This window comes from Ipomoea nil, unplaced genomic scaffold (assembly GCF_001879475.1).
Source record: "Ipomoea nil cultivar Tokyo-kokei standard unplaced genomic scaffold, Asagao_1.1 scaffold1286, whole genome shotgun sequence".
NCBI lineage: Eukaryota > Viridiplantae > Streptophyta > Magnoliopsida > Solanales > Convolvulaceae > Ipomoea > Ipomoea nil.
In genome coordinates this window covers 795,243-822,038 of record NW_017617714.1, presented here as the reverse complement: position 1 = coordinate 822,038, position 26,796 = coordinate 795,243, and the positions used below count along the sequence as shown (strand labels likewise).

Sequence of the window (26,796 nt, the reverse complement as noted above, 5' to 3'; positions counted from 1 at the left end):
GTAGAGCATTGGTTATCTCTTGTAGACAAAAACCTTCACTTAACACCTCACCAAGCTCCTAATAAAGCTCACCTTCCAAACCCACTTTAAGAACACACCAAAAAGATCATAAAGATTCTATCTTTAAGAAAAGACACCTAAGAAAACACTAAAAACACAAGATGAACATAGATCTTACCCTCCTAGATGCCCAAATGTATGAAAGGTAGAATCTTGGGGACAACTCTTGAAGATTTGACAAAGCTTCAACTTGGCTTGGAAGAAAAGCTATCTACCTTTTTAGAGAGAAGGTAGAGCTAAAGTTTGGAAAGTGTAAGGAGAGAAATGAGATTGTCTACTAGGTTAGCTTGCATTACTAACACAAGGTGAAAAGTCATGAATACTCTTACTAACATAAAGAGGTGTAAGGGAACAAGGGAACTCCTTACAAAGCTTAAGGTACAACCTTGACTTTGGGGTTGACTAGTCAATTACTAGTCCCCGACTATTGAATTTTTAGGAATTAGACAATATACACTCAAATATGTGAAATTGTTATTCAGCTTCGTTTTATATACACTATAGTTTAATTACAACACAACTAAAGTATCATTTTGATACAACTACAGTTTCATTTGACAATATACACTCAATATGTGAGACATGTTATTCAGTTTCAGTTTAAACATACTGTAGTTTCATTTCACCACAACTAAAGTATCATTTCAATTCAATTACAGTTTCATTTGACAATATAAACACAATATGCGAGACAAGTTATTCGGTTTCATTTTAGATACGTTGTAGTTTCATTTTGTTCTGAACACACAAAAAATACGAGATTTTTTATAATTTAACAACTGTCGTTGCTTTACTTAATGAAACGACGCCGTTTTCGAACTATGGTCCACACAACTGTGTGGAACTATAAATATACACATTATTTTTGGGGTTAAGCTTATAAATATACACATACATTACTTTTTATTTTGATAATACAATATTTTTTATAGGATAATTCTATTTGCACCACCCTATTTGCTATTTACACCACCCTATTAAATAGGTATAATAATTTATAGGTGGTGCAAATAGAAAAGCCAACATCATTAAATATGGTCAAATATTAATATTTATTATTCTATTTTTTATCCTCAAAATATTAATTAAAAAAAAAAAAAAAAAAAAAAAAGAGATAACCCACCCGTCACCTTCTCCGGTGAGAAGGCGACCTACTGGGCTGCCTTCTCATCGGAGAAGGCAGCAAAGTTAAAAAAAAAAAAAAAAAAAAAAAAAAAAAATTCCCGTCACCTTCTCCGATGAGAAGGCAACCCACCTAGTCGGGCTGCTTTTTCACCAGAGAAGGCAACCCAGGTAGAAGCCTACCTGAGTCGGGACCCACTAGGCTGCCTTCTCCGATGAGAAGGCAGTTCCTCGGCCTTCTCACTGGGGAAGGTGACATTTCGTTGTTTTTTTTTTTTTTTTAATGTTTTAATTAATTAAATATTGAATTAATAAATTATTAATTGCAATTTTAACCAGGTGGTGCAAATAGCAAAATGTATTTCAATTTGGCTATTTACACCACCTATTAATTATTAAAAGTTTTACCTGTTTACAATTTCAAGGTGTTTTATACTCACTTTTGGTCAAAGGGTGGTGCAAATAGCAACACCATTTTTATATATGACATTGTAATGTTCGTAATTTTAAAATTTTTGAAATTTGTGCAGTTTTTTTTTTCTCTACATTATTGCTAGTTTCAACATTTAATTTTCTTGATGTTTGATTTTTTTTTTTTTTTGGTTCTTTAAACAAATATTAATGTTACATTCAAGAGGATCATCGAAAAAACGAGCAGGGAAGAATTCTTTGGATTGCCCTATGTCATGACCTTGCTCAATTGCTTGCTTTGTGCTTGGTAAATTCAGTTCTTTGAACACTTCATTTTATTTTTTACTTATAGACTTACTTCTTTATATATTAACACCAAATTAAACATATTCAAGTAATGACTTTGGAATTACTTTTTTGCATTAAGAAATTATATTTTTAATTAATTTGTTGTTACCTCAAACAATTCATAATAACCACATTTTAGATAAAAGTAACCACATTTTAATTTAGAATATTTTTACACACACAGATGTGTGTGGATTCGTTTTCTTTTGTTAATGTCTAATTTGTCCTTAATTAATAGTTCATTTTTGTTGTGTTTTATAAATATATTATACAACAACACCACCAATCTGGGATGTGATTGAGTGGAAGGGATTTATTCATGTTATCTGAAATACAATAATCTCACAGAAAAAAATTATTATTTTTGGAAAAAAAGCACCATTTTGGTCCATCAATTCTTTTTGAACGAACAATATATCAATATTTTCGTCTAACTAAGAAGAACCCGAATCAACCTTCCCCGACCCAAATTGGAAGTGGACCCACATATATTTGTACCACAAAATAGTCACTTATTATGTCATTTTCATGCTATTTTTCCAACAATTCATTCTGAACCAAATGTTAAGGGTTTGATCTTTGGCTTTGGGTATGAAGTAGTCCTTTGTTCCACCCAAAATGTAAGGAAATTATTTTTTTATGCGCGATGCGCAAAAATCAATGTCAAATATTAGTACTCTATATTAAAATATTTAAGATTTATATTATTCTATAATAATAATAATAATAATAATAATAATAATAATAATAATAATAATAAGGGAATAAAAAGGGTTAAATAGGCCCTCGAACTGTAGCTGAAAAGTCAATTAACCTCCTAAACATTTTAAAAATGTAATTACACCCATTAACAATTTATTTTGATACAATGAAGTCCAAAAACCAGTTAATAACATGTTATCACAATTCATTACGATTCTAACAATTCACCGGCGGAATTTCAAACAATAAAGTGACTTGCGAACGAAATATTATAATCTGTAACTTACACGTACTTTACACCTTGTCGGCAACATATATTCTGCTGCTTTTATGCTATGACCTTTTCGCTATTCATGTACGAAGATTTTTAAAAATGTTATTTTTAAACACAAATCTTATCTTACTCTATATAATAGCAAAATGTTTTTTTGTCAATCAATTTCCCGCCTAAATGAAATTGCATCATTTTAAGGTATTAAAATACCAATTAAATGAAATTGCATCATTTTAAGGTATATAATGTATCATACTTATCTATTTTCAATACATGTTAATCTACCATTATTGTTATTTAATGATGAAGCAGGTAATACATTCCAGTATTTTTAAGTTAACATTTTATTATATAAATTAATTTTTGTTTACTGGAAAAAAAATTAGAGTATCCAATTTTAAAAAATAAGATTAACCTGTTTTTTTATTTTTACAATTTTGTTGATCGACAACAATTTAATTGTTCATTCTAATATAGTTTTGAGAGGGAATTTTTTTTTGAAAAAGTTACTAAATCAGTTACTAAATTGAAAAAAAAAAATTAAAATTTAAATCAGTTGCATGAACAATAATATTGGAGAGACGAATAAGTTTAAACAAATAATTATTGAACTGATATTAAGTAATTAGAAAATATGATGTATTTCTTAATTTCGTTTTAAACAATAAGTTTTACCTGAAGATGATACTGTATTTATTAGTTTGTTTTGGATTTGCTCCGGTCACCCGATTTTTCAGATCGGCATTTGGAGAAGAAAGCAATTCCACAACGGCCAAAAGCTACGATCAGATTATCTGAAAAGTTTTTTAGCAGTGGATTACTTGGACGTGCGACGGTTTAAAATCGAGTGTGTCAAGACGCCGGGAACAGAGAAGGTTCGTGTAAGTCATTGAACATTTTAGAGAGAATGACGAACGCAACAGAGTAGACGGAAGCGCAATCGTCAAAAAATATGGATTAGGGTTTGGTAATGAGGTTTTATAATTGGGTTAATGGGCTTAGGTATTGGGCTGAAATGCAACGTAACTGGTTATATGGATAGATAATTAAATGTTTATTGGGCTTAGCATTGCAGATTTTATTTTTTCTTTCATGTCATGAAATATTTCATATTTAGTTTAGATTTATATATGTTGTACGTATATAATTATTATTATTAAGCAATGTTTAAGAAAAGATTTTCGTAGTTAGTTTCAATGTATGATGATGATATTGTATTTTTTATTTATATATTGTCAAGTATATGTACTATAGGCTTTATTTGCAAATCATATTAATAAATGTTTTTATATATAAGAAAATTTAATTTCATAATTTTTTTTATTGTATATTGTGTGATTTCCTAATTTTTAATTTTTTTTTATAAAAATGTGTGTGTGTGTGTGTGTATAATTATTTTAATGTACACTTTTTAAATCTCATGTGGTATGTTATAACACAATTCTTTATAATATATGCTAACAATATGTTTTTTTTTTTTTTTTTTTTTTTTTTTTTTTTTTTTTTTTTTTTATATCTGAGAAGGCGGGGGATACCCGAAAAGATAGATCAAGCTATCCTATGGGTGTAGGAAGCCCTGTGAATCCTACGTGTTGAGGACGCCCCTAATTTGTCCAGATGTACTAGCTCCATGATCTGATGAGGGGGAGTCTCATAGAACCGCAACCCATCGTCGCCCAGCTCTCCCATCGCTGCAAGTTTATCAGCTACACGGTTTTGCTCTCTGAAGACATGCAAGTACTGAACTTCTAAAAAGTTTAAAGCCTCCCGCACACACAACCTGCCAATATTGTGGTTTTGGCTTCGCCAACCCTCCTCTGCGCGTAGGCTATCCACCAAGGATTTCGAGTCACACTCAACTATGATCCTCATGGCACCATATGCTTTGGCCATCCGAAGTCCTTGCACCACGCCCCAAGCCTCCGCGGCTTCAACCGAACAGCTTCCGATCTTGAAGGAGAAACCCCGGCACCAATCTCCATGACCATCACGTAAAGCCCCGCCACAAGTCGCTGATCCCGAACGGTTGCAGTTGCCATCCACATTTAATTTATACCATCCTGCCGCCGGCTTCTTCCAGGATACGCTAGTATCAACATAGTTACTTTGACCTTTGTGCGTCATCTTCTTCTTTTCAAACGCCCCAAGAATCTCATGATCATACTGATGCAGCCATTGCACTTTTTGGTCGACCCCAGTATTGATCTCGCAGAAGACCGCTTCGTTTCGCCAACGCCATATCCACCATAGCCTGATCCCAAACTTTTCAGGCCAATCATCCGGAAATCCGTCCTTTGTGTTTCCTCGGATGTTAATTGCGAGCCACTCTTCCCATTGCAAAGTTCGAAGGTTCTCCCGTGTCGTCCAGTGCAAGGCGTTCTCCCAGATTAGTCGAGCAGCGGCACATTCTCTGAAAAGGTGGCTCAAAGTCTCCTTCTTTCCTGCACAACGAGAACAAAAATCATTAGTCGTGAGGTGACGTCTTGCCCGTTCAACATTCGTTAGGATCTTTCCATGTTGAACGAGCCAGACAAAAACAGTAATTTTCGCCGGCACCCGCAAGGTCCAAATTGCTTTCCACGTTCGGTCAGTACCCTCCGCATGAGAAGGATCAATCATCGCATATGCTGATCTTACCGAAAATCGACCCTGAGGATCCGGTCCCCAACCCCATTCATCTCGGATGCCGGGTTCTGCCAGTTCAAAACCAGCGAGACGATTTCGGTCATCCCGCGGCAGGAGCTGGTCGATCTTCTCCCATTTCCAACCGGTGGTGTGATCCCAGTAGCTTTCCACATTTGCATATAACTCCGGAAGGCTCAGAGGGTGGAGCATTTTCTCGTATAAAGGATAGTTGGTCAGCCATTTATCCATCCAGAAATTGGTCGATCTTCCATCCCTAACAATTCTCGCGACACCATTTTCCAGGATACTGTTAGCGCCGGACATGCCACGCCATATGTTTGAGATACTCCTTCGATTCAAGATGTCCATAGTAGCGCCAACCCTATGCTTGTATTTGGCCGCCAAGGTTCTAGTCCACAAAGCAGAAGGCTCCGTTCGATATCGCCAGCAAAGCTTGACCATGCAAGCTACGTTCATGGCATGCAATTTTCTTAGGCCAAGTCCTCCATTAGCTTTTCCCGTGGTAACCAAATCCCAGCTAACCAAGCTCATTCTGTTACCACCTGTTTGTTCATTACTACCCCAGATGAAACGTCTGGTTCTTTTCTCAATTTCCTCGCAGACACCTTTCGGGAGTGCTACCGTCTGCATGGTATAGACCGGGATTGCATATAAGACAGACTTTGCCAAAGTGATTCTCCCGGCTAGGGTCAGCATTTTTGCTTTCCACCCTTCCAACCTGCTGGATATCCGTTCCAAGAGGCCTGCATACGTGTTGCAGGTTATCCGCCCATGAAGGGAAGGTACACCTAGATAGCGCCCCAAATCCTTCGTCTCCACAATGCCAAGCTTGCTCGCAATCCTGGCTGCCAGATCAGTCGGAGTGTTTTTGGAGAAAAGAACTTGTGATTTACTAAGGCTGATTTTCTGTCCTGACATTCTGCAAAAGGTCTGAAGGCAGTTTTGAACAACCTCGACTTGTTTTTCTGAAGCCTCGGTAAACAGAACCATGTCGTTAGCAAAACAGAGGTGCGATAGGATTGGTCCGTCTGGTGCCAGCTGAATACCTTTCCAATTTCGCCTGTCCACTTCCGCTAGGATTAGATGACTTAGCCGTTCCATGCACAAAACGAAAAGTGCCGGGGACATAGCGTCCCCCTGCCTAATACCCCTCTCAGGTGTGAACTGGTCAAGGCGTTTTCCATTCCAAAGAACTGCAAGCTTAGAGGTAGTAACACACGCCATAATAATATTAACCCAATTGGAATTGAAACCTGCATGTACCAGAGTATTCCGGATGAAATCCCAAGATAACCTGTCATAGGCTTTCTCCAAGTCTAGTTTTAGAGCCATGAACCCCTTTTTGCCTCGGAATTCCCGCATTGAGTGCATAATTTCCTGGTACACAATAATATTGTTTGAGATTTGCCTTCCTGGGACAAACGAGCTTTGTTGCGGGCCAATCACCTGTGGCAAAACATTTTTTAAACGATTAGTAATGGTCTTTGTCAAAATTTTATAGCTTACATTACAGAGACTGATAGGTCGAAACTGCTTGATCGAATCAGGACCCCGGACTTTTGGAATAAGCGCCACTAGAGTGTCGTTTATGCCTTCGGGGAGGCTGCCAGTGTGTATGGCCTCCCTGACCATGTTAAAAACGCTGTCACCGGTTATGTCCCACGTATGCTGATAAAAACCTGCTGGCAAACCATCCGGGCCCGGTGCTTTAAAAGGTTTCATATCAAAGACCGCTTGGTACACCTCCTCCTTAATGACAGGTCTGTTGAATACCGTCCAGACTGCTCACCTGAGGCTAGGGAAGCGTAGTTCTTGACTTGGTTCATCCTGACTCGTCGTGGACTTAGTGAAAAGATTGATAAAGAAATCCCTGACGTGATCCCGTAGACCTGGCCCCTCCGGGAGCCAATTTCCATTCTCGTCCCTAAGCCCGGCCACCCTGGTGCGTGACTTGCGAATTGTAGCAGCCGCATGATAGTAGGCTGTGTTTCTGTCCCCTGAAGTTATCCATTCTTCTCTGGACCGTTGGAACCATATTAGTTCCTCCTAGTGTAGGGTGTTTTCCAACTCATTCCTTAGTTTCTTTTCCAAGTTTCCCAGCCCATTACGGGGATTTAAATTTCGTGCCCTCTGAATACCTTCAATTCGAGCCAGCAATTCATTCTTTCTTTTGAAAATGTTTCCAAACACCTCCCTATTCCAAGCGTTAAGATCGTGAGCCATCTTCCGAACATTTACAGGCAAGCTAGCGTCCTGCTTCCAAGATTGCTGCACAAGCGAAGATAGTCCCTGATTAGTGATCCAAGCAGCCTGAAATTGAAAACGAGATAAATTAGATGGATTTTCCTTGCGGTCCCCAAGTAGTTGTATTAATATAGGTGCATGATCCGATGCAACCCTTGGCAAGTGCTTCACCGCCGCATCCGGAAAATTGACTCGCCAGTCAGTATTACACAAAGCTCGATCAAGACGGGCTCCTTTTATTTGGTCACTCGCTCCGTCTTTAACCCATGTCAGGTTGGGCCCCGTATACCCCAGGTCAATCAGGCCCTCATCCTGGATCCAGGTGACGAAATCCGCGCTTCTTTGGGAAGAGAAGGACCTGTAATTAGTCGTCTCATCCTTAGAAGTGACCGAATTGAAGTCCCCAGCCACGAGCCAAGGTCCTTGCGGGCCCCTTTTGGATTGTGATAAATCTTGCCAAAGTCGGCGTCTAAGATTGTGAGCTGGGCTTCCATACACCGGAGCGAACACCCAGGGTACTTGGCCGCTTTGGGTGACCTGTAAGAGAATGAATTGCGGGTGAGTAAACAGAACTGAGATATGGACCGGGTCTTTCCATAGAACCCAGATGCCTCCACTGAAGCCCACAGCCTCCACTCGAACCCAATCTGAGAACCCAAACATAGAGCAGATTTTATTTGCCTGTGCTCCTGAAACTTTTGGCTCGAATAATCCAAGAATGCTAGGCTTATGTACCTGCAATAAAAGTTTGAGGGCGCGATGGAATGAATTTCCACTCGCCCCTTGACAGTTCCAGAGCATAAGATCCATAAAACAAATATGGGAAGAAAAGAAAAAGAGAACCAGAAATCCCCCAGAAACACAACAACAAAAGATAGAACACAAAAGGAAAAAACAAGCACAGAAACCTCAAAGGCCAAGACTGGCCTCCGCTCCTCCACCGCCCGCGTCCTGAGTCGATTCGAGGGCCATCACCACATCGCCCTCTGCATCCATCCGTTCTGGAGGATCGGCATGGTGTTCTTTGGTAGGCTGCCAGACGGGAGACGGAAGGTCCCCAATCAACTCACCCGCAAAAACTCTTGCCGAGTGAATGATCAGTCCACTTTGCTCACCCCTAACAACGGTATGCTCATCTTCTTCTGCAGCCCGTCTGGTTCCAATTCGACCACCTCCCCGGGCCCTTGTGATTGCGTCCCTTCTGGCTACCTGTGTTCGACTCATCCCAGCTGTTTCATTCAGGATCTGCTTCTCAACTGCGACTACATTTGGCCTCCTATTGCTACCGCTCCCGTTCAACCCACTTCTGACACCCCGCTCATCCTCCAACACTAATGATGGTTGTCCGTTGAGATCCTCCTAGTTGACTCCTGCAGGCACCTTTGCCTCCTGCGATTCCCTATTCTCCTCCTCTTCTACAGCAAGTAGCCCAAATCTCGAGTTTTGTAGCCCACCATTTTTTCCGGCGACCACCTCTCGACGTCCCTCCTGTGGACCCCGCGGCGGTCGTGTTGTTTGTTTAGGTCCAGCTCTCGATCTCCTCCCAGGGGCAATCATCCACGCTCCGAAGGGCTCCGCACCAATGGTAATCCCTCCCTTCGCTTCAGCGGCGTGGGTTCTGACCTCTTTCGGCTCTTCATTATCGTTCCCAGAGACCGGCCTGGCCATTTTCGGGCAGGCCTCGGGACTGTGATCATAAAATCCACAAGAAAAACATACCATATGGATTCCTTCATATGACACTGATCGTACGCGGCCTTTGTACGTGAATTTCGATATCAAAGGCTTCGTGATATCAACTTCGACGCATATTCTAGCAAACATTCCCCTGGAGACCTGGCTCGTCGCTTGATCAACTCGAATCGTTCGTCCCACCTTGTTGCCTAATTTCCTGAGAAAAATCAAACTATAATACTCAGCAGGTAAACATGGGATCCGAATCCATACCAGAACCTTCTCCGTAACATCCGAGAAGGGATCAAAATCAGGCACCCATGGTTTCACGATTAAGTAGTGATCCATGATCATCCATGGACCTTCAAACATTGCATGCTCCAGGTCTTCCACAGCCCCAAATCTGACAATGAAATATCCATTGTCAATGGCAATCAAGTCCATCGTACCGCGCGGCTTCCACATGGAGGTAAGGCGCCGTAGCAGATATGCATAGCCCACATTCCTCCCCATCACCTTGATGATCAAAGCTTTGCGCCAAGGAGCTCTGATTTCCCTCACCTTTGCCCGCGTTAGACGAATAGTGGGGCAGAACGGATCATCATGTTCCTCGTCAGAAGTATCCTCGTCGCTTTCTTCCTCCAACGTATCCTCTTCTCTGCATCTGGTCTGGACCTCCTGCCCAGAGACCATCGCTGCGTATGTCCGACGAGACATCTCCGGTACCTGCGTTAAAGAACAAGGCGTTACCGGGAGAACCGATTCGCTTACGTGCGTTACCTGCATGGCCGGATCGTCGTTCTCCATCAACTCCTCCATCGGCGTTTCCGGCACCTCGCCAATCTCGCCCTGTGCAGGTTGTACCGACGATCCTGCATCCATATCGACGTGTTTCTTAGCCTTCTTCGTATTCCATTCTAAGAGATCTCGATCTTCCTCAGATCGCTGACAGGATAACGTTTCTCCGATCGGCTCCATGGGGATATCTAAATGTCTATCACGTAACATCACTTGTAGTTCATTGAATCATAACACAAAAATTTTATGCTAACAATATGTGATGTTCCATATAACAACCAATTTAGTATTGTTAAAGAAAAATACATTTCAGAATAAGTTTTAATTTCATGATTAATATTTTATTTTATTGTTTTTAAAATATTATCAATATTAAAGTTACTTAAATTTTATGCCGTGCATCGCACATGACAAAAACTAGTTGACGTAATTTCAAAATCTTTATCTTCATATTCTATGTTCAGATTATGAATTTACATTTATTAAATTATGAATTTTCTGTTATGTAATTATGAACTTACAATTATGTAATTATGAATTTTCTGTAAATTCATAATCTCATAATAGAAAATTCATAACCTCATAACAGAAAATTGATAATTTCATAACAGAAAATTCATAATCTCATAAAAGAAAAACATTTATTAAATTATGAATTTTCTGTTATGAGATTATGAATTTACAGTTATGTAATTATGAATAAAATTCATAATCTCATAACAGCAAATTCATAATCTCATAAAAGAAAATTCATAATTTCATAACTGCACATTCATAAATCCATGCATGCACATTCATAATTTATGAGTGTTGAAGAATCTTGAGCGAAGAAGAATTGAAACCGAGAAATGTGAAAATGAAGAAGAAAAGTCGTGCTATTAATTAAAAAAAAAAAAAAAAGATTAGTGGAAGATAACGGTGCCACTTACGGGCACCGTTACCGTTTGGGACCGTGTTCACCATGGATGGTGAACACGGTTCCATGGCATAACTATTGGATGAAGTGATGAACATAGGCTGGGCTGAACCGAGCTTTATAAATTAGGCATGGGACTATTGGAGAAATCTAAGGCCTCAGCCTGAGTCTAGAAATAGTTATTGCATGGACCATGATCTAAAAACGACAATGTCTTGCGTAATTTTTTTTTCACACAACCCATTGCAACATACATTTTTATAACTCAGTGTACATTATTTTAAAGCATAATGTACATTATTCTAACTTATAAAGTACATATTTTACCTCAGAAGTTTCATTACTAACATATAATGTACATTATTCTAACTCATAAAATTCAACAATGCCGTTTTAGACCGCGACCGTGGTCCACACAGCTATGTGGACCACAGTCCACACAATAATTTTCCTTAGTCTAGGTCTGTATGTATGTTTTTTTTTTTTTTTTTTTTTTTGGGATAATGATCGATCAAATAGACCCTCCAACTATATATCAAATGCAATTAGCCCCTCGAACTAAAAAAACCTTCAATTAAACACTTAAAATTGTTAAAAGTGTGCAATTACCTTTTTTAACAAGTTACTAAAAAGTAACCAGTTAATTTTGCTTGCTTGGCATTTCATTTAATTTTTTTTTTTAAAACTTAGAAAAGCCGCCGGATTTGTTGGATACCGCTGGATTCGTCCGTTGGTAGTTGCCGGCGGCGGATAAGCTACCAGATTTGTCTGTTCGACACTACCAGATTCATCGTCCATTCAACTTTTGTGTTTCGCTCGCTGGCTCATCTTCTCCGTTTATGGAGAAGCAGCTAGCTTCTCCATGTCCGGAGAAGAGAAGCCATGGCTTCTCTGTTTGAGAAACCAACGAGCTTCTCCGCCCAAATCTGGACGGAGAAGCTTGATGGCTTCTAGTCCATGCCATGGCGGCAGGCTAGGCAAGCTGCCAGCCTGCCATAGTGTCATGGCATTGTTTTTTTTTGTTTTTTTTTTTTAAATAATATATTCAATTTAACTTTTTAAAAAGTTAATATCAAAATATTAATTGACGTGGAATCTTTCGTGGAAGGTGACTTGAAGATAACATACTTTTATAGGTTAAATAAGTTAATTGCACTATTTCAACAAGTTTAAGGGTTTAATTGAATATTTTTTTTAGTTCGAGAGACAAATTACACTTTAGTACATTGTTGGAGGATTATTTGACCCTTATCCCTTTTCTTTTTCTTTTTTTTTTTGTAAAGGTTCAAGCCTGAAGTTAAAATTGATCTGGTCTAACTTGAAGCCTGTTTAAAGGCCTATTTAATATATATATATATATATATATATATATATATATATATATATGCCATTAATGGTTTTTTTAAAAAAAAAATTCAATCCTAAACCCAAATTATGCTACTTTTAATTGGGTTCTAAACAATACCCTAAACAAGATACATATTTTCATTATTGTTCGGTCGGTGTCCTTTAGATCCTTATTAATCCAGATTAAAGATGTTTGTATAATCATATCCATAAGAAAGTCAAGACATGTATGATATGCTTAAAAGGAAAGAATTAATGTAATAATTAAGGTTGAAGATGATGAGAATATAATTGTGTTGTGTGCAATAATAATGTCTGAGAGTACAGGAAGCGAATATATAGAGATGCTAGATAGAATCGTAATCTAACACGAATAATATAGTCCTAGTCTAATATGAATAATATAGTCCTAATACTTTCCCTTAAGTACAAGGTTGGCTAGTGAAAACATTGAGCTTGTCACGGAGAGAATTAAAACGAAGAGACGACAGAGACTTTGTGAAAATATCCGCTAGTTGATCCTTGGTTGAAATAAAGTGCACTTCTAACTCCTCTTTGGCTACTTTATCGCGAACAAAATGATAGTCAATCTCAATGTGCTTCGTGCAAGCATGAAACACTGGATTGACACATAAATAAGTAGCTCCCAAATTATCACACCATAGTCGAAGAGGAGACGCAGGCGGGATGCCGATTTCATGTAACAGAGAAACGAGCCATGTAACTTCTGCAGATACATCAGCGAGACCCTTGTATTCTGCTTCAGTCGAAAAACGTGCCACAATCTGTTGCTTCCGACAAGTCCAAGATATAAGATTACTGCCCAAGAACACAGTAAAGCCACTAGTAGATTTGCGGTCATTCGGATCGCCAGCCCAAATACTTATATTTTTCCCTCTATCAGCTATGAATTCGGGCTTAGCTTGTGTTAAGGATATCTGTGGCTGACATATTTTTGTATATAATTAAATATAGTTGCATTCCTTTTATGTCGCATTGTTAGACTGGTTGTTACAACAACCTGCTAACTACTCACTATCTTCTCTTCCTTGTATGCTATTTAAAGCTGATTTTTTTACATCAATAATAACAGTTAAGTTCATAGTCTATTAGCTTGGACTTAACAAATAATCATCTAGACTCAAATTAAAATGGGGATCTATTTAAAATACATTTTTAGCTCATAAAAACAAATACACTTTTATTCCTAACACTTATGGGTACGTTAACCTTTATACGAACAAAAATTAGGACTCAGTCATGGCTAGGCCTATTGTATTTAGTTGATCGATATGATACTAGCAGATGTGTATGGTAACATTAAATAGTTGATTGAGCTCACAATTGGCAGACCATACCCGGTAGATCACATAGGATTCTCCAGTAGATCTCAATCATGTGTAGCAAATCCTAGCGGTTCATCTCCTCACCAAACTCGAACCGTAGATCTCAACTCTATGAGTTTACTTTTAAATTAATGGGATAAGATCTTCCGGCAAATGTCCTATCATCTGACTACGACTAAAATTATCATAAGCATTGAAGTCATGAATCGACAGACCTTTATGCAACATATTCGAGATGTACTGACAGTCGTACTTTTAGCATAGCCTAAGTATAATGAAATATAGTTTGTCCTTTTCTAAAAAGAGTTGCTGGGTACATTTTCCAATGACTCCAGCAACAAGATATCTTTTGATTACATTCAAACATAATTTTTGGACCTACACTAATGAGAGACATTCCTTTCAACTAAAAAGAAATGTGTCTTTATCAAAAGGTCAATGGCGTGTTACGAAAAAGAAAGAAATAGCAGGTTTTAGACACCTACCATTTCAATAGGCACTCACGGGAATTTTTCAAACCTTCAAATTTCCAAACACTCATATCTATATAAAGAGCCACTCCTGAAGCTTTAAAGAAGTTACAGAAATTATGCAAAATTACAACTCTTATATGAGCAAACTCGATGATTACCCAACCATTCTTAGTGCTCAAACGCTTCAAGAATCTTTCCAGATCCTATCTAATTAGCATTCTAGACTAAAACTCATTGTCACAATGATTTGGGATTCTCTCAAGGTGACTTGGTGGACGTCCTTGACGAGAAAGCTAGGCAGTGAAGAACGTGCAGCTCTTTGCCGAAAATCGTTCGAAGGATGTAATCAGAATTTAGAAAGTAACCTAGTTAGCTTGGTTTGTAAGTAATGTGAAAGGATAAGTGTTCACTTGTGTTTTAGCAATACTAGTGAAACTTTCTGTGATAAGGAGAAGAGTGGAAGAGTGGAGTAGGATTTACCTGAACAACTATAAAAACTTTGTGACTCAATCTCTCCTTACTCTTATCTTTTTACTTTCTGTTGAGCTTAATCTTCCCACACACCCACGTTTAAAATTGTAGCTACAAAACTTTCTTTAAGGATAGCTTTACCATCAACAAAAGTGATGATTGACTAACCTCTACCAACTAAGAATGGCGTAGTACATCATCGACAGCCAGATGTAGATGTTGTGGAAGAAGTAGTAGTAGTTATCTCATCACTAGTAAAACTTGTTGGAATTTTTAGCATGAAATGGTATTGTAAGTAGCTATTTTGTGGTACAAATATATGTGGGGTCCACTTTCAATTTGGTTCGGGTAAAAGTGGATTCGGATTCTTCGTAGTGAGACGAAGAGATTGATATATTGTACGCTCAAAATGGATAACGGGTGAATGAGGAATTGATTCTCAAAGTAGACCATTTGATTTGAAAAATGAAGATGGAAAGGCTTTGTAAAAGCACTTGTCCGAAATTGGTTTGGGAAGTGGGTTTGCACCACTATATATGCAAGAGTCTTTTAAAATGAAGTTAAATTGTATAGTATAGAGGCTCTCTCTTGGGTATATAGGCCTACATTGGCACTTGTAGGCATGAATGTCGCATTTGAATGCTGACTCTTTGGTTTGACTGCTTGCTCGTACCGTTCTTCATGCCAATATTTTGTAAAAAATTTCCAACTTTGAGCCACTGCCCGAAGAGTAAACTATGTTTACCATTTGAATGTTGACTCTTTGGTTTGACTAAGCAGTTCACTGCTCGTATGTAACCTTTACTATTCATGGGTACTGCTTGAACAACTAGTTGATTGCTCGTACCGTTCTTTACACACAACTTGGATCTTTCCTTGCTTTCTCGTTGGGTTTATTTTCTAAATATATATATATATATAAGAGTCCAAGAGAGTTAGGCCTATAATGGATAGAAAAAATGGCGGTCGCAGATTTTAATCAAATGAATGGCTCAGATTGATTAAAAGATTGATCAGATTTAAATTTTACACTAAACTTTTCTAAAATACCCACACACCGTTACTAATTTCGTTAAAATTTTAAGAATTGCCGTTAGTTCACCGTTAACTTACTCATTGATTTCAATAAAAAAAAAAAAAAAAGGTCTTAGGTTCGAACCTCATCCCAATCAAAGTTGGCATAATTAGTACTCTATTTTACTCTTATTAAATTACTAGTTTTTATACGCGCGAATAGAATAATGCCCAATACTTATTTTTAAATAAGTATTTCAAAGTATATCAATGCAATATTATATAGAAGATGTTCATGCATAGGTAAATAAATATTGAATTTGTTTATTTAAATCGGTAATTTAAAGTATATAAATGCAAGATAATATATGAGAGATTGATTATATATAACTGTCACAAAAATAAATGTTTGCAACTTTGTAATAACTTTAATCTAAGTACTAAGTCTAAAAGTGATAGTCTAAATAAATACTATTTTTTGATTTAAATTTTTCTAATTCTCTTTTAGGTAGCATTGTTATTGTTTTCATCTTCAGTACATGTCTTCTTCTTCTTTTTTTTTTTTTTTTTTTTTTTTTTTTTTTTTTTTTTTTTTTAATTGTGGTGTGCCATGTGCAATTGGTTTATTGGTAGTATTATAGAGGGATTCATCATGCAATGAGATTATGGTGTATGAAGTTTTAGATTTGTCTTGTGTATACGATTGAGATCTTAGTTGTGCTATGAACTCTTTATCTTACAAGCACATGTTGATATTTGGTAGTGGTAGTTTTCCATACATGTTTCATGTGTTGTGAGACATCTAATTCTAAATTAATTAAATGCATATATATTATTTTTTGTTGTAACAACTAATTTATTTTTAATCTAAAAACTTAATAAGTGTCAATACAAGTTATGTCCTTGATTCTTGTCCCTTTTTTATATGCTAATAAATATATACATTTTGCTTTAATTGTTGTACATTCATTTGCATTGGACAAAATCACCCTTACACCGTTATAACACCGTTAGTTTTTAATATATCTACCAATCTTACCATACACCTACAGCTATCATATCTTTTTCCTATTTTTAATTATCATTTTATTAAAATTATCATATAACAATTAATTTAATTATAAATTATATTTTAATTAAATATTTATATGAATGCTAAATTATATATGTGTATCATATATATATATATATATATATATATATATATATATATATATATATATATATATATATATATATATATATATATATATATATAATTTGTGTATCCATATCAATATATCATATATGTGAGTCTTAGCTTAGTATTATTTGTAAATTATTATTATATAAAAATATAATTTTTTATTATTATTATTTTTGTTTTGATTACTATATTATTCAAAAATATGATAATTCAAAAGTATCATCACTTTAAGAAATTGCAAAACATAATTTTTTAAACTAATTTTTTAAATTTTGTTACTTACAAATATTTTAATATTGGGCATAAATTTTCGCGCATCGCGCGTACAAAATGCTAGTTTAAGTAATAAGAGCAATAAAGTGGGAAAATTATGATGTGGAACCGTGTCCACCTTGCAAGGTGGACACGGTTCCAAAACTGTTCATAATTATGAATATATAGTTCAAAAATTATGAACATATAGTTCTATAATTATGAACATAGAGTTGTGAACATAATTATGAATATAGAGATCCAATAATTGTGAATGTAAAGTTAAAAAATTATGAATATATAGCTTTATAATTATGAACATATAGTTTAGTAATTATGAACATAGAGTTCTGTAATTGTAAATGTAGAGTTCAATAATTATGAATATGAAGTTCAAAAATTATGAATATATAGCTTTATAATTATGAACATATAGTTCAGTAATTATGAGCATAGAACTGTGTTCACATTGCAAGGTGGACACAATTCCACAGCATAACGATTGAATAAAGTGGTGTACATACTTTTCGTCCACAATAATGAAATCATTGATTTTTTTTTTTAAAATTTCCATTCGTTGTTGAGACAAATTGTTTTGAGAGTTTGTCAATGACAATTGCTGTCAATAGATGATGATAATAAATAATTCAAAATATAAGGTTACAATAGATATTATTATAATAATATAGTAAAAATTAACTTACAAATTTCTTTAGAAGTTTTCACGCATTGATAAAAGCATAATTGAAATATTAAGTTTTGTTTTCAATAATAAAAAGAAGATTAATTAAACGAAGAAAAAAAATTGAACTTAAATTTATTATTTTTTTAATGAAAAAAAATCAAATGATTATCAAAGTTCCTGGTTTATAATTATTGAATGCTATGTATATAGTCGGATTTGACCAAAGTTTATGTTAAATTTTATATTTTATTTTTAATACATTTTAACATATTCATAGTATATGTTTAACAATTATGCTAACTTTAATTGGAATGAAGTTCGGACCTAAGACCTTTCTTATAGAAATTAATGAGTAAGTTAAGAATAATAAATAGTTAACGAAATATTCTGTTAATAAAGTTTATACTAACGGAATTTAAGGTCATTTAAGGAAAGAAAATAATATAATAAAGGGTAAATAAGAAAAATCATTAAAAATACTAAAATCAAAATACTATGAACCATTCATTTTAAGAAACAAAGTAGTACCGACATTTTTTTTATTCCAGTTAAGGGCCTAACATTATTGGCTCTTATTAGAATTGTAGATATAAATAATAATTTAGTAGTTACAACAAAAAATAATACATATGCATTTCTTTAATTTAGAATTATGTGTCCACAATGTCTTTATTCAAAAAAAAAAAATTTATTCATTATCAATAAATTAAATAAGAGAAATAATTTTATTAGTTATATTGTCTTTATTTTTCTTCAATATAAAAATTCTTTATATTCAAATTTATTAATTGATTATATTCGCTACATTATCCTTACAATGTCTTTATTCAGTGAAAAAAAATTATTAATTATCAATAAATCAATTAAATGAAATATTTTCATTAGTTATATTGTCTTTATTTTTCTCAAATGTAAAAATTTTTACAATCAAATTCATCAATTAATTATATTCACTACATTATCTATTATCTTTTTTGTGCACTATTTTTCTAATTAAATATCAAAGTTATAATACAAAATAATGCTATATATTTATTTACCAAGTATTTTATTAATACCATGAAAAAATTAAAAAAATATAATTAATAAAGCCAACCATATTAACTGCTTGAGAGATTTTGTGACAAAGAGAGTATTCAAATCACACAACAAATTGAAGTGAGAACTACCTCGCAATGTCCTTGTTTGACAATCAGCAGTTAGCGGTTAGCGTTAGCGGATTATACTAGCGGATTTGACCAGCGAATTTATTTAATTATTAACATTGGGTAGAAAAAATGACCGCCAAATTATTAAATCAAATGAATGGTTCATATTTTTCAGGTTTTAATTTTTTTCTATTAAGATTTTCTAATTTATCCTTAATTATATGATTATCCATTTAACTTTTCCTTTAATTCACCTTTAGTCTAATTCTAATATTAAAGTCTAATATAGAATTATAACTACACCATTAATCTAATTCTAATATTAAAGTCTTAATAGAACTTAACCACAAATCCTAATGTCGGAATCTCCTCAAACAATATTAGTATATATTTAATATTTTATGCCCTAATTTTTATTTGTTCTCCCTTATGTCCCGTATTTGGTTTCAACCATACTTATACAATTATTTTATTGACAATTATAATCAATCTTGACTATATTATTTTGCATTTGTAAACTTAGAATTACTTATTTAACCCTCACGGGCTTAGCTCAATGGTTTAGTGGATAGTATTTGGGAGAAGAGACCAAGGTTTGAACCTCGGCGGCGGCAGTGCGGGAATTATGTCCAAAGTGGGCAGATTCCTTGTGTGTATCAGCATTTGGCCCTGTCTGCTGAACCATTGAGTCACCGTGATTTACAACTTCCCACAATGCTCTGTAGGGTCGGAGTGTGGGTGCCCTTGGAGTTGGGGACTCAACCTTTGGGAGAAGAATTACCTATTTAAATAGGCAAATTCAACCTTCAATTATCTATGCATGAACAATTTCAATATAATCATGCCTTAATATATTTAAAGTACTTATTTAAAAAAAAAAAAGCATTGGGCATTATCTCAATCGCGTAATGCGCGTAAAAAACTAGTATATATATATATATATATATATATATATATATATATATATATATATATATATATATATATATATATATATATATATAGTGAAAGGTTTCCGTGCGGTTGAATGCTTCCCATGCGGATGTGCGGTGGATTAATGTGCGTGATATTTGTACTCAATGTGCGTGAGTGTTGTGCTTAATGTGCCTGAGATTTGTACTTAATGTGCGTGAATGTGTAAAATGCAGCATAAAATATTGATGTCAGCTTCTTCCCCATCCCCAGTAGCCATTTGCCCCCTCCCTGATGATGATGATGCGGAGGCGAGCTATGGTGGTTTAGAATTATGGGAATAATACAACAGAAATCCACACTTAGCTGCTGTGCAAATTTTACTATGCGTGCGTCATTTATATAAACATTCAACTGCATTGAAGGTAGCTGATAATCCAGAATCTGTGGCCAAATTGAAGGAAGAAGTAACAAGAAGCTTGGTCGTTAATGTGCGTGGGTTTCTGTTCTGCTTCCTTCTGAGCTCGTAATTCTGAAATACTCACGCACATTAAGCACAAATCTCACGCACATTAAACACAATACTCAGGCACATTAAGTACAAAAACTCACGCATATTAACATGACGCACATTAAGTACAAATCTAAGGCACATTGAGTACAAACCTCACGCACATTAAGTATAAACCTCACGCACATTAATCCACCACACATCCGCACAGGAAGCCACAAATGCACCTGATCCCCTTCCATATATATATATATATATATATATATATATATATATATATATATATATATATATATATATATATATATATATATATATATATATATATATACCAGGACTATGTTGTCCAATGGTACCCGGGTTGGACTTCCACTTGGAAGGTTGTGAGTTCGAGCCCCAGTGGAGGCGTTATTAGCTCTTTGTGTTTCAGTAGGTTGAGAAAGTATATGAACAGATACTACAATGTAATAGAGCTAGTAGCATTCAAAATATATATATATATATATATATATATATATATATATATATATATATATATATATATATATATATATATATATATATATATATATATTCTAGACATATACGTCGTAGACATCACAACAAGTATTATCTCTGTTAACTACGTAAGGTCAAAGGATTATATATATATTCTAGACATATACGTCGTAGACATCACAACAAGACATATACGTCGTAGACATCACAACAAGTATTATCTCTGTTAACTACGTAAGGTCAAAGGATAATATAGTTGATCCGCTAACCAAAGGGTTGAGCAATGATGTTGTTGAGAAGTTGGCACGAGGAATAGGTTTGATCCGCTAACCAAAGGGGGGAGGAATAGGTTTAAACCCATTATTGGAATAGAAGTTCTGTAGTGGACACCTTATCAAGTTGGCGCCTAGGTTCAATGGGACAACTAAATTATTGAACGAAGCGTGTCACCATGGGAGTCTCGGACTCCCAACCATTCCTCATTAGAACAGTGACCATGGGAGTCTCGGACTCCCAACCATTCCTCATTAGAACAGTGACTCCCGCACAAGGTTTGCACATTGATGCTTTAATGATTCGAATGTCGGTTGAAATGTGTGAGTATGTGAGATACTCGGAAAAGAATCACCTATTTGAGAGAGAAATGGGGCCACTTCAAAGGAGAATTGATTGGGATCAATTCTTTAGAAACTCTTGTAGAACCAGGAACGACGTTCCATGGCCAAAACGGGCACACCCATGAGAACAGAACAAAGGTTGGAAGGTTCCTGTGTGGAATATGTCATCGTCTATACAAACGGCAATAGGTTCAAAGATATCATGTTCTACCGGACATCCAGTAGAGTAAACAAATCTTTACTAGGCAAGGTTTAAAGGGTAACATCTACCTGTGCTATGCAGGGATCGACCGTTAATTATATTCGTTTCATTTTTTCACGTCCCGAAAATCAATTTTCATTCATGTTGGGATTATTTGTTGGAATTTTTAGAATGAAATGGCGTTTTAAGTGGTTATTTTGTGGTACAAATATATGTGGGGTCCACTTCTGATTTGGGTCGGGTTAAAGTAGATTCGAGTTATTCGTAGCGAGACAAAGATATATATCGATGTATTGTACGCTAAAAATGGATATTGACTGAATGAGAAATTTATTTTCAAAGTAGACCAATTTGAGTTGAAAAATGAAGGTGGAAAGGCTTTGTAAAAGCACTTGTCCGACATTAGTTTGGGAAGTTGGTTTGCACCACTATATATACAAGAGCCTTTTAGAAGGAGGTTGAATTGTATAGCATAGAGGCTCTCTCTCGCGCGCAGGGGGTTGCAAATCTAATCTCAAAATGATCGTAAAAAAGGATTGACTTGTGTACGTACGCTGGCACCTACAGGGGCGGAATCAGAATAATCTCAAAATGATCCTAAAATGCGATTGACTCGCTGGAACCTACAGGCATGAAGGCCTTGCGGAATTGGAATAATCTCAAAATGATCCTAAAAAGGATTGACTCGAATGATCCTAAAAAGGATTGACTCGTGTACGTACGCGGGCACCTACAGGCATGAAGGCCTTGCGGAATCGGAATGTTGACTGCTCATATGTAACCTTTATTGCTCGAACTGAAGAGTACCATTTTGGAATATTTAATTCTGACTCTTCGGAATTAATTGCGAATTAATTCTATTTTTTAATTTTAGAATTAAATTCTAGGTTAATGGGCTGATGGTTACAGACTGGTTTTAAATCAGTGTTAATGTCATGGTTTAATGTTATTTACTTCTTCATCTCCTATAAAAGCCTTGTTGTTGACAGATTGTTTGAGTTGCTATTTTTTTGAGAACTTCAAAAAAAATTATTTTTTTGTTTTCTCTCCATCTCTCTCATATAGCTTTTGGTTAATCGACTTATTCACCACCAACAAAACTTTGTGGAGGTGGTTGTTTTATCAGTAGAAGATCTTTCTTCCAACACCTTGACAGACAAAGTCACATTGGCAAATCTATTGGAAGAGCAACAAATGTCAACTGAAGGAAGAGTAGTAAACCCTCGATTGGCTGATGTTTTAGAGGAAGAGATACATGTTACCCCTCCAGCAGACCCTATGGAGATGGAATCTACACTAGCAGATCAATTAGTAGACCTCTCCACAGATTAAGCTATGACATTTGAACCTCTAATTAAGAGTAGAGGAAACGCAATTAGTAGGAGTGGGTATTGAAATAGAATATTTCACCGTCACTTCTGTTGAACCTAATGGCTCACTAGCTAGGAGCTAAATAGACATCAAGCACTCAGTACATCTACAACATGTTCTAGCAAATGCTTTATCTAGCTCTCGACCTCTATCAGATGAAATTCACGCTCACATGGATGATATATTAGGTTACATGAACTCTTGACACCTATTCATTTTTAAAGAAGGGAAAGATGCTACCAAACACTCTTAGACAACACTCGTGAGTGGGGCAAATTCATTATTAGCCAAATTTATGAGGCCCTCAAAAAGTTTCATGATGAAACCATTCTATCATTGACAGCTTACCATTCATGATGAAACAAGTTTTTTGTAGCAAAAGAAGTATAACTTCTAGAGGATGAAGAAGGGGTTTGGCATAACTTAGAGGAAGAAGACAAGTTTAGCTAGCCTTATTGGAAGATATACAAAAGAATACAATGAAATGTCAAGCTCTTATAAACATGTTGTCAGCTAATATTCATTCATCAAATCCTCCAACAAACACTACTGGAAATTGTGAAATTTCCGACCACCTGAAAGTGATCTTAAATCAAGTCGAAAGTCTTGTTCCGACCACTTTTGATATCCGGAAAAACCTTTATTACTATTTCCGACCACTTTTTGCTTATGATTTGATTTAAGATCACTTTCATGTGGTCGGAAATTCTATAATTTTCAGTAGTGAAAATCGCAAAAAGTTATTGATACTTAATTCTTGAGGAACAAAAATCTTCAAGTAGTTGTGAAGGGGGGAACCGGTAGATGTTAGAGAGGTTCCAAGGACCGAAAGATTAGGCCCAAAAATCCCTTTCTATCCCATCATTATTGTATGGACCATGGTTTATACAAGTTGTATGGACTATATTTTGTATAGTCCAAAATAATGTACATTTAGTATAAAAATAATTTACATTCAATACATAAATAATGTACATTATATGCAGGGGATGTACATTATTCTTGTACTAAGTGTACATTATATTATATTATGTACACTCAGTACAAAAATAATGTACATTTAGTATATTAAAAATGTACTTTTTGTTATGGTCCAAGCATTATGTGGACCATGGTCCATACAATAATTTGACCTTTCCACCTAGATCTAGCAAAGCTGTTATATATGAGCGCCTGAGTGAACTTCAATGTTCAATTCCTTTCATTACTCTAGTTGATATGGTCCCAAGTAAAAAAGTGAAGCTCAACTGCTTAAAGCCCAATAAAAAAACAGAAGTTTTTTCCTTGGCGTTTGAACATGGTTATCTGGGCAAAAACCGTCAAGTCACTTACAAATTTGATATGGAATGGATAAACTTCACAAATTTTGAAGGTATTCTAGCTAATGCACGAAAGCAAAGAGCAAAAGAGCATAAGAAGAACTTAAAGGCTGGGAAGGCAAAGTCTAATTGGTTCAGCGTTGAAAAAGCTAAGAAAGCTCATGAGAATATGCAAGCTAGAAATATTGAAAAACACTTGAAAAAGTTGGAAGATGAAAGCGAAAGAATGCAAAGGGTTAAGGCTACAGTTGCAAATAAGAACAAATATAAGTTTAAGGTCTGTAACCATAAAAACCCTAGTGGTCTTTAGATGTTGACACTTAGGGTGTAAAAGTTGCATATGAGGTTATAATAAGGTTAAAAGTGTTATTAGCAGAGGATGTTGATACGCATCAAAGGAAAGAAATAATTAGTGGAAGGTCTACAAGGAATGAATCATATATAATTAGAGGATTTTTTTTTTTTTTTGAAAGTTACTAGCTCTATTACATTGTAGTATCTGTTCATATACTTTCTCAACCTACTGAAACACAAAGAACCAATAACGCCTCCACTGAGGCTTGAACTCATAATCTTCCACTTGGAAGTCCAACCCGGATACCATTAGACCACATAGTCCTAGTTATATAATTAGAGGATAATTGACTAAATATTAGTATAAGGAAATTATGTATATTATAATATATTATTACCTTGTATAGTTAGAATAATTGTAGTAACTTAATTATTATAGGTGTTAGTAATTTAGTATAAATAGGTCCATTGTATATGAATACGGGGAACCATTCAGAGGAAATATATTGCTATTTTACTATTCTAGTCTATTCCTTCTTGGAGCCCACACACGCTCGAAGTGTGAAAATTGGAGTTTGCCGTGACTCGAATACGGATTGGAACCAGAAGCCTGCTCGAAAGGTTTCTTCCGATGCGTACTAAATTTCAGTACGTAACATTGGTGCTTTCATTGATTCCATTGGTGAGAGTATCCCCTATCTTTTTATTTTTTGTTATTATTGTTATTTTGTTTGTTAGGCGCATACGCATTCCTTAGAATTTTTTTTTTCTTTCAGTCGCTTGTTTTCTTTTTCTTTTTTTCTTTTTCAAATTTTCTCCTTTTTTCTGCTCGAAAGCACCAATGTTACGTACTGAAATTTAGTACGCATCGGAAGAAACCTTTCGAGCAGGCTTCTGGCTCCAATCCGTATTCGAGTCACGGTAAACTCCAATTTTCACACTTCGAGCGTGTGTGGGCTCCAAGAAAGAATAGCTAAAAGCATAGAATAACAATATATTTCCTCTGAATGGTTCCCCGTATTCATATACAATGGACCTATTTATACTAAATTACTAACACATATAATAATTAAGTTACTACAATTATTCTAACTATACAAGGTAATAATATATTCTAATATACATAATTTCCTTATACTAATATTTAGTCAATTATCCTCTAATTACATATATTCATTCCTTGTAGACCATCCCCCTAATTAAATCACCAATTATTTCTTTCCTTTGTTGCGTATCAGACGTCCAAGGTTCTAATGCTTCATCCTGCAAATCCTTTTGTAATTTTGGCCATAGTTCACTCTTTAAAGTTTGTTTATTGTCCAAGAGTTGCAATAACTTACTTCGTATTATTTCATGGATGATCAATAAAATGCAAGTTTTTTTTTGGTGTGTGTGACACTTGAGTATGCATTATATTACATGGGTTTTTCTACCTTAATGTTTTAACGTTATCAAAAAGGTAAAAATTGTTAGGAATAATGTTACGTTATATAGGTTTTGGTGATTTTAATATTTGTAAAGTTAAGCATTTTAGAACCCCCAAAGTTATGTTGTAAGTATCAAGTTTAATAGGATTTTGCCTAAAGGTTAAAATAGGACTTAGTTTAATTAATAATTGCTTATTTAGCAAATATTGTCTAGAAGATCTTGTCATCAACTTATCATTGTGTAGCAAATCCATACTTCTACGTAGTCATCTGGTAGATCTTATTACTTACAACGAAACATTGATTCCAGTAGAATTTGATAAATCAATCAAAAGATCTTTTTAGCAGATATGATCAGGATCTTAATAGGAATAATAAGTAGTAGATCTATCAACTTGGCTCACCAGTAGCACTAGCCAATGACAAACTTTGTAATTCATGTGTTGAGGTCTTTTGGTAGATGCCTTATCATCTATCATCAGTTGGAATATAATCAACAGAGCTATCTAAGTCAAAGTTCAGCCGATC

General features: G+C 35.2%; 1 long non-coding RNA gene across 1 annotated transcript in view; it reads right to left on the bottom strand.

Moving 5' to 3' along the window:
* LOC109184840 overlaps positions 1 to 26,796 on the bottom strand; it is a 71,861-nt gene that overhangs the window by 22,438 nt on the left and 22,627 nt on the right. The window contains exon 2 of the long non-coding RNA XR_002054894.1: positions 16,274 to 16,279. This is a non-coding gene — a long non-coding RNA (uncharacterized LOC109184840). The remainder of the gene's footprint in view (positions 1 to 16,273; positions 16,280 to 26,796) is intronic.